Source organism: Sus scrofa, chromosome X, assembly GCF_054392235.1.
Source record: "Sus scrofa isolate SSC_HxYL_T2T_F1_AM1 chromosome X, Sscrofa_HxYL_maternal_Yorkshire_Landrace_v2.0, whole genome shotgun sequence".
NCBI classification, from domain to species: Eukaryota; Metazoa; Chordata; class Mammalia; order Artiodactyla; family Suidae; genus Sus; species Sus scrofa.
The window spans coordinates 45,609,331-45,621,361 of record NC_139401.1 but is presented as its reverse complement, the minus strand read 5'-3'; the positions used below and the strand labels follow the sequence as shown (position 1 = coordinate 45,621,361).

The 12,031-nt window shown below is 43.2% G+C and overlaps 1 protein-coding gene across 9 annotated transcripts in view; it reads left to right on the top strand.

Annotated features, from left to right (window-relative positions):
- Window positions 1-4,671: 4,671 nt before the first annotated feature.
- ZNF41 (zinc finger protein 41) overlaps window positions 4,672-12,031 on the top strand; it is a 49,660-nt gene continuing 42,300 nt past the window's right edge. Inside the window, exons 1-2 of one of the 9 annotated variants that reach the window (XM_085007783.1) lie at window positions 4,672-4,794; window positions 7,105-7,164. The gene's annotated coding sequence lies outside the window, so the exon portion shown is untranslated. Of the gene's footprint in view, window positions 4,795-5,434; window positions 5,647-7,104; window positions 7,184-12,031 lie in introns of those variants that run through there. The other 8 variants (XM_085007785.1, XM_085007787.1, XM_085007791.1 and 5 more) reach the window with 8 other exon arrangements.

Sequence of the window (12,031 nt, the reverse complement as noted above, 5' to 3'; positions counted from 1 at the left end):
AACTTCTATATGCCACGGGTTCAGACCTAAAAAAAAAGAAAAGAAAAAAATATATATATATATAAAATATCTGAGATAAATTTAACCAAAAAAGATGATGGAGAGAATAAAACTATATCATTGGAACTTTTAATAAAAGACGTAATCAAATAGAGACACATCAAATCCCTAGATACAAAGACTTATTAAAATAAAAAGCAGAGGGAGTTCTTGCTGCAACACAATGGGATCAGAGGTGTCTCTGCAGTTCCAGGACGCAGGTTTGATCCCCGCCCCAGCACAGTGAGTTAAAGGAGCTGGTGTTGCTACAGCTTCAGCATAGGCTGCCACTGAGACTCAGATCTGATCCCTGGCCTGGGAACACCTTATGCTATGGGATAGCCAAAAAAGAAAAAAATAAAATAAAAAGCAGAGAGGAGTTCCCTGGTGGCTCGGCGGGTTAAGGATCTAACATTGTCACTGCTATGGCTCAGGTTTGACCCCTGGCCTGGGGACTTGCACATGCTGCAGGCGTGGCAAAAAAATTAAATTAAAAAGTATAAACATTAACTCTCCCTAAATTATAATATTAACATAATACAATTCCAATCAGAATTGCAATATTTTTGTTGAGGGTTTTTTTTTTTTTTTTTTTTGAATGAGAGTTGCAACATTTATTTCAGTTTCTCTCTTGCTTTTTTTTTTTGTATTTTTTTTTCTTTTTTGCCACACAGGTAGTATGTGGGAATTCCTGGGCCAGGGATTGAACCTACGCCGCGCAGTTGCAACCAGAGCCACAGCGGTGAGAACGCAGGAGCCTCAACCCGCTAGGCCATCAGAGAACTCCCTGTGTTTTTTTTTTTTTTTTTTTGGGTGGGGAGTATTCATTTTGAAATTTGATAAAATGATTTGAAGCTTCAGAGTGTTCCTGGAAAAATCAATCTGTAAGAACAAAAATCCTTTGAAATCAAATAGATTAGAGACACAGTAGAGTTCCAATCAAGCTAAATATATTTGTGACCTTGTATGACAGAAATGACATTTAATTCAGTGGCTACAGGGCAATGTATTCCATAAGCAGTGCCAGCTGATAATGTTGAATTTTACCTGAGCCCTGTGATCCTGAGATCCTGGTAAAGAGTGAAAGTTAAGAGATTCCCTTATTCTTTTTTTTTTTTTTTTTTGTCTTTTTGCCTTTTCTAGGGCCGCTCCCTCGGCATATGGAGGTTCCCAGGCTAGGGGTCGAATCGGAGCTGTAGCCACCGGCCTATGCTAGAGCCACAGCAACTCGGGATCCGAGCCATGTCCTTGATCTACACCACAGCTCACGGCAACACCGGATCCTTAACCCACAGAGCGAGGCCAGGGATCGAACCTGCAACCTCATGGTTCCTAGTCGGATTCGTTAACCCCCGAGCCACGACGGGAACTCCAAAATTCCCTTATTCTTTTGTGTTCTAGAAAACGGCTTACTGCCAAGACCCCCCCCCCCACCATATGACTTGGGACTCATGGATGCTTGTCATTTTACTAATGACAAGGCCGGACACAGACCCTCCAAATTCTCATTCTTTGCCTCATAAACATTGACTGATCCCAACAAAATGTGTGTTGACCAAACTTTAGTTAGGCTTCTCTCTTTCCCATGGGTTCCTGAACTCTGCTTGCCCCCAAGCCTGAGGAAGCATAAGAAAATGTGGTATGTGTCTCTTTCCTCAGCTCCTCCTGGGAACCGGCTGACCACAGCAGGCACTTTCCTGTCAGACCCCACTGGTCATTCCCCAGCTTGCGTAGTTTCTCCTCCACAGATTCTGCTTATCCTGGCTTGCCTCCTCCTTATCCTATCTATAAAAAGAAAAAAAAGAGCCTTTTTCCATTTGGTTTTGAGATGCTTGAAGATTTCTGAGATGGGAATTTTCTCCCTATTGCAATAGTCTTTCTTTCCAATTAGTCTCACCCTAAGTCTGGGTTTGTCTTTATTTGACAAAGGAAGCTTGACCTTGATCTCGTGCCACACACCAGAGTAAATTTCAACTAGATTAAAGGTTTAAGCAGAAAAATGTAAAACCATAACAATGAAATAAGGAGTTCCCATTGTGGCTCAATGGGTTAAGAACCTGACTAGGATCCATGAGGATGTGAGTTTGATCCCTGGCCTCGATCAGTGGGTTAAGGATCTGGCATTGCCGCAAGCTGCATCTTAGGACTTAGATCTGGCATTGCTGTGGCTGTGGTGTAGGTCGGCAGCTGCAGTTCTGAGGTGACCATTAGCCCGGGAACTTCCATATGCTGCTGTGCGGCCCTAAAAAGACAAAAAAAAAAAAAAAAAAAAAAAAAAAAAGAAAGAAAGAAAGAAAGGTTAAGACTATCTTTTTAGGACTACCTGGAATGAGGAAGGGGGATCAGGCAAGGCATGAAGTACAGAAGCCAGAAAAGAAAGCTTATTTTTGTTGAAAGAATACATTTTTCTAATTACAGATCAAAGGAAATCTACAAAATGCAAAGGACAAAAAGAGGGGGAAAATACTGCAATGCAACTAATAAAGGGTTAATATCTCTAGTGTGCAAGGAGCTGCTATATACTGATAAGAAAAAGGCAAATCACTCCAAAGAACACTGGACAGAGAATAAGAAGATTTGCAGAAGAGAAAATCTAAATGGTCAACAGACAGAAAAAGATTCTCAGTTGCACAAGTAGTCGGGGCAATGCAAATTAAAGTGGTTAAATTAGCCCTCAGATTGGCAAAGATGAGAGCTCGGCATTCAGTACTAGAGGAGATTTGCCTTGATGGACTCATATTTTGCTGGTGGGAGTAGGAAATGTTAAAATCTTTTGGGGAAGTGATTTGGTTGTATCTATTCAACAACACAATACCCTTATTTGTATTTAATAATAAAACTTCAACATATAGGAAGCAAAAATGGATTGGTGCAGTAACAATCTGACTTAAACGTACAGTGAGAGATCTCTCTAACTCAGGGAGTAAGCAGAATAAAATCATCAGGAAGGATACACACATTTTATTTTATTTTATTTTGCTTTTTAGGGCTGTACCCGAGGCATATGGAGGTTTCCCAGGCTAGGGGTCTAATCGGAGCTATAGTTGCCAGCCTACGCTACAGCCACAGCAACGCAGGATCCCAGCCATGTCTGCAACCTACACCACAGCTCATGGCAACGCCAGATCCTTAACCCACTGAGTGAGGCCAGGGATCGAACCTGCAACCTCATGGCTCCTAGTTGGGTTCGTTTCCACTGCACCAGGATGGGAACTCTGATATACACATTTTAAATAGTTCAACTGACAAGCTTGAACCAATATGCTAAACCCAACAACTGGAAAATACAGTCTTTTCAATCAAGAGATGAAACTTTTTTTTTTTTTTTGTCTTTTTATGCCTGCACGCACAGCATATGGAGGTTCTCAGGCTAGGCGTTGGATCTGAGCTGTAGCTGTTGGCCTACGCCACAGCCACAGCAACACCAGATCAGAGTCGTGTCTGCGACCTACACCACAGCTCCAGATCCTTAATCCACTGAGAGGGGCCAGGGATCAAACCTGCATCTTCATGGATGCTAGTCGGGTTTGTCTCCACTGAGCCACGACGGAAACTCCGATGAAACATTTTTGAAAACTGGGCCAGCACTGGAGCCTTGAGGCAAATTTCAACACATTTCAAAGGCTCAACATCATGCAGAGAACATTCTCAGACCACAGTGCAGTTACGTTAGAAATTACTAACATCGGGATTGACTGTGTTTGAGGAAATGAAAAATGGTGTGAACTGTAAACTTTTCTATACTCCCTCTGAATTCTTTATTTAATCATTAATTCTGAGAACAGGATACAAAAGAATGAGATGAGCCAAAATGAAAACCTCTTCTTTCCGCAGCATTCTAACACCTGCAGAACAAAGCCCCCCAAACTTGCAGCTGGCACTTGGCTGCTTTTGTTTCCTTTTTCTTTTTTTCTTTTTTCTTTTTTTTTTTTTGGTCTTTTTGCCTTTTCTAGGGCTGCTCCCATGGCATATGGAGGTTCCCAGGCTAGGGGTCTAATTGGAGCTACAGCTGTCGGCCTACACCAACAACCACAGCAATACCAGATCTGAGCTGCGGCTGCGACCTGCACCACAGATCATGGCAACACTGGATACTTAACCCACTGAGCAAGGCCAGGGATCGAACCCCCAATCTCATGGTTCCCAGTCGGATTCGTTAACCACTGAGCCACGAACACGGGAACTCCTGCCTTTGTTTCCTTCTGTGAAACTCCTCTCCCATATAAAACTCTCCATGCTCCAGGAGACACACTGCCCTGGGCTATTCTCCTCGCAGCAGCAGCCTGAATAAAGTCCCCGTTCCCTTGACCTTTGAACCTCGGAGAATTTTTGCAAGTTTGAACCTGGACAACTAAATAATTCTTGCGTCAAAAGGGGGGAATGTTACCAATTAGCACTTGAAACTGAACACTAGGGAAAATGAAATCAATACTTGGATCTTTAGGACTTTAACTTTCATGCTTATATAAGGAAACCGGGAAGGTTGATTCTTCGAGTTTTTAAAAAATAGGATGAAATGATCCACCACTGATGTCACAAGCCCCCCAATGGCTCCCTGTACAGATACTTGCTTTCTGGCGCTCAATCACCTCAGCTCCCCGCGCGCAGAGTGGTTAAACTCTCGCTGCGGGCGACTTCCGCTTCCTGGCCTAAATCTGACACGTACTATTCCCCCCGTGGCAACTACCCAGGGTCGGTGACAGCCGAGGAACCGGGCGATGCCCCCAGCCGACGGGGGGACAGAGGCGCCTTCAGGTGGGCACGTAGCGGCGCCCCGGGCTCTGCAGCCGCCAGCGGTTCGCGCTGATCAGCCGCTGTTCCGCCCCCACCCCCCCACCCCTTGACACCCCCTGCGAAGTGGAGCGGCGCCGGCGGCCAGGGCGAGGGCCAGCCAGTGCCTGGGCCCGCGGCTTGGAGGTGTCTTTCTAGCTAGGATTGGGGGTAGGGGTGGGCGCTGGCGACGCGAGAAGTTGTCGTGGTTCCCGGGGGATACGGCCTGAGGGCGGGGCCTCAAGCGCAGAGAAGGGAAGGCGCCTCGGGGTAACGCTGGAGGCTGCGGCTCAGGCGAGAGGTGTCCGGGAGCCCCAGCCCGATCTGTCCTGCCCAATGGGCTCCGGGGAACCACCTCTACCCCCGGGAAGGTCAGGCCGGGGACCGCCGGCTCCGCCGCCGCAGAGATGCCCACCTTGCCAAGATGGCGACTCCCGGAGAGACACTCCCAAGGGGACAGCCATGTTAGTGGCCTGACAAAGTCCCCAAAGAAAATTGGAAAGCCCGCCTCTTCTCCGACACACACGAACAGGCACACGCACTAACACCTCCGCCGTGCAGCCCGTGTAATTGGGGGCGGACGGCCGCTTCCACGCCGACACTGAGCATGTGCAGTGTGGAGTCCAAGAAACGCGAGAGTCCCGCAGACGCAGTTTCAACACTTAGGGCTCCGGGACTGAGTTTAACAGAGGCAGCGGTTTCAGGGCCAGTGAAACCGTGACCTATTTATGGGGGTGTTAGGACAGGGCTTTCGTGCTCAGTGATGGTTCTCTGTGGGGTGAGTGGCAGGGCTTCTCTGGAGTCACTCGAGGTGCGTGGAGTGACTGAGGTTTGTGGGTGAGTGATGGGGGCAGTGGGGAAAGTAGCGGGTAGTGTGTAGGGGTGATTATTGGGGGAGAGTCTCTGGAGTCAGTGAGGAGTGGAGTCTATAGGGTGAGCAGGGGGCATCGGTGAGGTGAGTGATGAGAAGTCTATAGGGTGAGTGATGAGGGTCTCGGGAGGCCACTGATGGGGTATGCGGGGTAAGTGACTGGGTCTGTGGGATCAGGGACCCAGGGTAAGTGGAGTAAGGAATGGGGACTGTGGCGTGAGTGATAGGGTCTCAGAGATGCTCTGCGGGATTAGTGATGGAGGTCCCGCGAGGCAAATGATGGAGATTCTGTGGGGTGTCATGGGGGTTAGTGGGCTAAGTGATGGAGGGAAGGTCTGAGAGATGAGTCATGGGGGTTCATTGGGTGAGTGAGAAGAGTCTTTGGGGAGAGTAATGGGTGGTCTGTGGAGTGAATGGTGCAGAGCCTATGGGGTGAGTATTGAACCGTGGGCAAGTAAAGGATGGGGAGTTTCTGAGGTGAGTGATGAGGGCTGTGCGGTGGGTGTTGCACTGTCTATGAGGTGTATGATGAGGTTTATTGGGTGGATGGTCAAGCTTTCTGTGATGTAGATGATGGAATTCTGTGGGATGAGCGATACATTTATTTGGAACTAGTGATAGAGGGGTCTGTGGAATCAGACATGCCGCTTCCTGGGGTCAGCGATAGGTCTTAGATGGGATTGTTTCAAAAACCTGCTTTAGGAGTTCCCGTCGTGGTGCAGTGGTTAACGAATCCAACCAGGAACCATGAGGTTGCAGGTTCGATCCCTGGCCTTGCTCAGTGGATTAAGGATCCGGCGATGCCGTGAGCTGTGGTGTCAGTCGCAGACGCGGCTCGGATCCTGCGTTTCTGTGGCTGTGGTGTAGGCCGGTGGCTACAGCTCGGATTAGACCCCTAGCCTGGGAACCTCCATATGCCAAGGGAGCAGCCCAAGAAATGGCAAAAAGACAAAAAACAAAACAAAACAAAAGCCTGCTTTAATTTCTGCCCTTGATTTCATGATTTCTTTTCTTTGAATTTTTCTTTTATTCTTATTTTAAAATTCCTAAATTGAATGCTTATCGTTGATATTCATCTTTTCTTAATACAGCATCAAATTCATGAATTTTTCTCTAAGAGCACTTTAGCTCCATGTAACAAGTTTTGATATGTAACATTTTCACTATAGTTTATTGATAATATTTTCTAATTTCTGGGGTTTTTTTGCTGACCCTTTATTATTTGTTTGTTTTTGGCTACAGCATGCAGCGGCTTGATGTGGGATCTCAGTTCCCAGACCAGGGATTGAACCTGGGCTGCAGTGGTGAAAGCACTAAATCCTAACCACTAGACCACCAGGGAACTCCCATCCCCTTAGTTACCTAGATTTGAGATTTTGATTTCCCCAAAAGTTGAAATTTTGTTATTGATTTCTAAATTATAGCCAGAGACGGTCATCTGAGTGACTATTAGATGCGGGAATGGATGTTCCTTGAAGTGGATGGTATGTATGGAACTTTAAGGTAAATTATTTTCTAAAACTTTTGTAAAATTGCAACTCCCACTGGCAACATATAAAAGGGCTCACTCCAGAATCATCTCCCACACTGAATGTTGCTGCTTTTTTAAATTTCTGCCATTATGAGGGCCAAACACAACAGTATCTAATTTACTTTGGTGTGCATTTTCCTGACAACTAGTGGCTGAACATTTTTCTCATATTTATTGGCCATTGGAGTGTATTTTTTTTAATTTTCATATCCTTTGCTCTTTTTCCCCTTTATGTAGTTTTTTTTTACTAATTTTTGAATTTTAACCTCTGTCATTTGTTGTAAATTTTCCCTTTATCTCTCTATCTTGATTTTTAAAGGTGTCTTGATAACTAGAGAAAATAATCATCAGCTGATTAGATAATTTTTCCTTTATAGGTTCTTGTCTTACCCAAGTGAGTTCTCCCCACTTTGTACTTAAACCTTAAATTTTAAAATTTTAGTTGTTTTAATTTTTAAAGTTAAATTTTAATCCAACTAGAAAATTCTGGGGTGTAGTGTGAGATGAGATTGAAGTTCATATTTTCCATTTGGATGGCAAATTTGCCAGCACCAGTCATTAAATAAATACCCTTTTCTCATTCAGTTAAATGCTAGTTTTGTCACATAAATTCCCAAATGTATATTGTTCTATTTCTGAACTCTATTTTTAATCCATATATATATATATATACTCCCTTTCAAAAAATTGTTTTGACTTTAGAAATACTTTAAATATTGAATGGTGCTAATCCCCTCACTGTTCTGTTTAGTTTTGTTTTCCTTAATAATTTTTTTTAGCATTTATTCTTCCAGACGGATGGTAAAAAACATTTTAGTTCAAAAACAACCATTAAAATTGTATTTTATAGTTTTCTTCTTCTTATAGATTCAAAACATTTCTTTTAAAAGGTTCATTCTTAGGTACTTTACATCTAATTTCATCATGATGAACAGCACATTTCTCTCTCTTTTTTTTTTTTTTACATCTAGAAGAGCTTTCTTTTGGGGTTTTTTTTTTTCCATTATAGTTGGTTTACAGTGTTCTATCAATTTTCTACTGCACAGCAAGGTGACCCAGTCACACATACACATATACATTCCTTTTTCTCACATTATCAGGCTCCACCATAAGTGACTAGACAGAGTTCCCAGTGCTACACAGCAGGATCTCATTGCGTATCCATTCCAAAGGCAATAGTTTGCATATTTCTCTATTTCTGTAGGAAAAAAAATATCAATTTAAAATTTTTAATTTCCTTTTTTGTATTTTAGTGCTTATCCAAGGCAGTTATCACATTCTCATATGAATTCGAATTGACTTTTCTGGTCTCTTTTTCCTAGACATAATGTCATCAACAATGATACTCTCTCTTCCTTTCAAATAGTTGCCTCATCTTCTCCTATGGCATTAGCTAGAGCTTTCAGAATAATATCGAGGGATACTTGATAGAGGGTGTCCCCGTCTTGTTGCTCATTTGAAAGTAAAGGGTATTCATTCCACAAATACTTATTGCATACTTTCCCCCTTTCAGACACTGTTCTTGAAATCCTGAATGGCCCCTTACTCGCTACCTAACCTTTTTTTTTTTTCTGACAGCTTTATCGATACAATTCACCTACCATAAACTTCACCATGTAAAGTTGACAATTCATTGGTTTTTTAGGAAGTTCAAGGAGCTGTGCAAACCACCATCACAACCTAATTTTAGAATATTCCATGGCCCTAAAAGGAACCATTGTAGTAATTCTTCATTCCTACCCCATACCTCCAGCTGCAGGCAGCCACTCATTTACTTTCTCTATAAATTTGCCCGTTTCGACCTTTCTTATATGTGGAATCAAACAATATGTGATCTTTTAAACTGTCTCTTTCACTTAGCATGTTTTCGAGATTGATCCGTGCTTGGGAGTTCCCGTTGTGGCGCAGTGGTTAACGCATCCGACTAGGACCCCTGAGGTTGCGGGTTCCGTCCCTGGCCTTGCTCAGTGGGTCAAGGATCCAGCGTTGCTGTGAGCTGTGGTGTAGGTTGCAGACGCAGCTCGGATCCTGCGTGGCTATGGCTCTGGAGTAGGCTGGCAGCTACGGCTCCGATTTGACCCCTAGCCTGGGAACCTCCATATGCCACAGGAGCGGCCCAAGAAATGGCGAAAAGACAAAAGAAAAAAGATTTGTCCGTGCTATATAGGGCATGTATCAGTACTTTGTTCTTTATTACTGAATAGTATTCCTTTGTATGGATATACCACATTTGTTTATCCATTCATCAGGTGATGGACATTTGGGTTGTTGTCACCTTTTAGCTACAATGAATAATGACGTTATGAACATTTGTGTACAAGTTTTTCTGTGGACATGTGTTTTCGTTTCTCCTGGGAGTAGAACTGCTGGATCACATGGTACCTTTGAAAAAATGCCAAATAGGTTTTCAAAATAGCTGCACCATTTTACATCCCACCAGCAATATCTGAAGGTTCCAATATGTCATATTCTCATCAACACTTGTTACTGTCTGTTTTTTTGGTTTGGGGGTTTTTTTTGCTTTTATAGAGCTGTGCTTTCGGCATATGGAAGTTCCCAGGCTAGGGGTGGAATTGGAGCCACAGCTGCTGGCCTGCACCACAGCCACAGCAACACAGAATCTGAGCCATGCCTGCGACCTATTCCATAATTCATAGCAATGCTGGATCTCCGACCCACTGAGCAAGGCCAGGGATCAAACCTGAATCCTCATGCACACTAGTCAGATTCGTTTTCGCTGTGCCACAATGGAAAAACTTTTTATTTATTATTCTTCTGCACCATAATTTTTTTAAAATATCAGTATTTGTTCTTTGAGTCCAAGTTACACAATTTAAAAGGGTTTGGTTTTTGTTGTTGTTGTTGTTGTTGTTGTTGTTTAGTTCCCTGGTGGCTCAGCAGGAAGTTTTTTTTTTTTTTAACTATTCCATGTGTCTAAGAGAAGAGTATATCAACCAGACAAAGTTATGTAGCTTAAATCTAGCATTGATTATATTTTTCAAATCCTCTTTACTTCTTTTTTGGTCTCCTTGACTCATTATATTATAGAAGAGATAGAATAAAATCTCCCAGCATAATTAGGATTTTTGAAAACTTTTTATTTTGAGACAATTATAGATTCATAGGAAGTTGCAAACATAGTACAGGGAAGTCCCAGGTACCCTTCACCCGGTTTCCTCCAATAGTCACATCTTATAAAATCATATAATATAAAAATTTAACATTGTTACAATGTGTGCACACTTCTTTGTGTAGATTCATGTAACCGCCACCACAATCAAGAGACAGCGCTATTACCCCTTTTATAGTTTTCAGCCCCACCATCATCCCTAACCTTCAGTAATCTGTTTTCCATCTCTGTACTTTTGTCATTTTTGAGAATGTTATATAAATGGAACCATACAGTATGTGACCTTTTAAGGTTTTTTTTTCCCACTCAGCATAATGTCCTTGAAAACCATCCAAGTAGTTGCAATGATAGTTCATTTCTTTTTATGGCTGTGTAGTATTCCACATTATAGATGTACTATAGTTTAGCTATTCACCTACTGAGGACCATTTTGGTTGTCTCCAGTTTGAGGCTGTTACAAATAAAGCAGCTATGAGCAATCCTGTACAGATCTTTTGTATACATGTGAGACTTCATTTCTGTAGAATGAATGCTCAGAGTGCATTTGCTGGGTATTTTTTTTTTTAAAGAAACTGCCAAACCATTTTCCAGAGTTTACATTCCCAATGGCAACATATAAGAGATCCAATGTATCACATTTTCTTTTTTCTTTTCCTTTTTTTTTCTTGGGGGGGGGTCCCTTTTTTTGACCATACCCTCGGTATATGGAAGTTCCCAGGCTAGGGATCAAAGTGGAGCTGTAGCCACCGGGCACAGCCACAGCCACAGCCACACCGGATCTGAGCCACGTCTGCGACCTACACCATAGCTCACAGCAATGCCGATCCTTAACCCACTGAACGAGGCCACAGATTGAACCTGCATCCTCATGGATGCTAGTCAGATTCATTTCCGCTGAGCCATAACGGAAACTCCGATCTGCATTTTCTCCAGATTTCATATTGTCATCATTTTAAAAGGCTTTAGCTGTTTTAATAGGTGTGTAGTGATTTTATTATCATTGTATTAATTTGCATTTCCTTAATGGCTAATGACATTGAATATTTTTTAATTTTTTTTTGTCTTTTTGCCTTTTCGAGGGCCCCTTCCTGAGGCATATGGAGGTTCCCAGGCTAGGGGTCTAATCCGAGCTGTAGCTGCCAGCCTACGCCAGAGCCACAGCAACGCAGGATCCGAGCCGTGTCTGCAACGTACACCACAGCTCACAGCAACGCCGGATCGTTAACCCACTGAGCAAGGCCAGGGACTGAACCTGCAACCTCATGGTTCCTAGTCGGATTCATTAACACTGCGCCACAACGGGAACTCCTGAATATTTTTTAATTTTTAATTTGTATTCAATTTTAAAGGTTGCTTTCCATTTACAGTTACTGCAAAATATTGGTTATATTCCCTACGTTGTGCAGTACCTTCCTGAGCCTGCTTATACCCAGTAGATTGTGCTTTCCACTCCCCAACTCCTATATTGCCCCTCCCCACTGGCAACTACTAGTTTTTTGTCTATATCTGAATCTGTTTCTGTTTTATTATATTCACTAGGTTTTGTCTTTGTTTTTGTTTTGCTTTTTGGGGCCGCACCCGCGACTTATGGAGGTTCCCAGGCTAGGGGTTCAATCGGAGCTACAGCTAGTGGCCTACACCACAGCTCACAGCAACGCCAGCCAGATCCTTAACCCACTGAGCGAGGCCA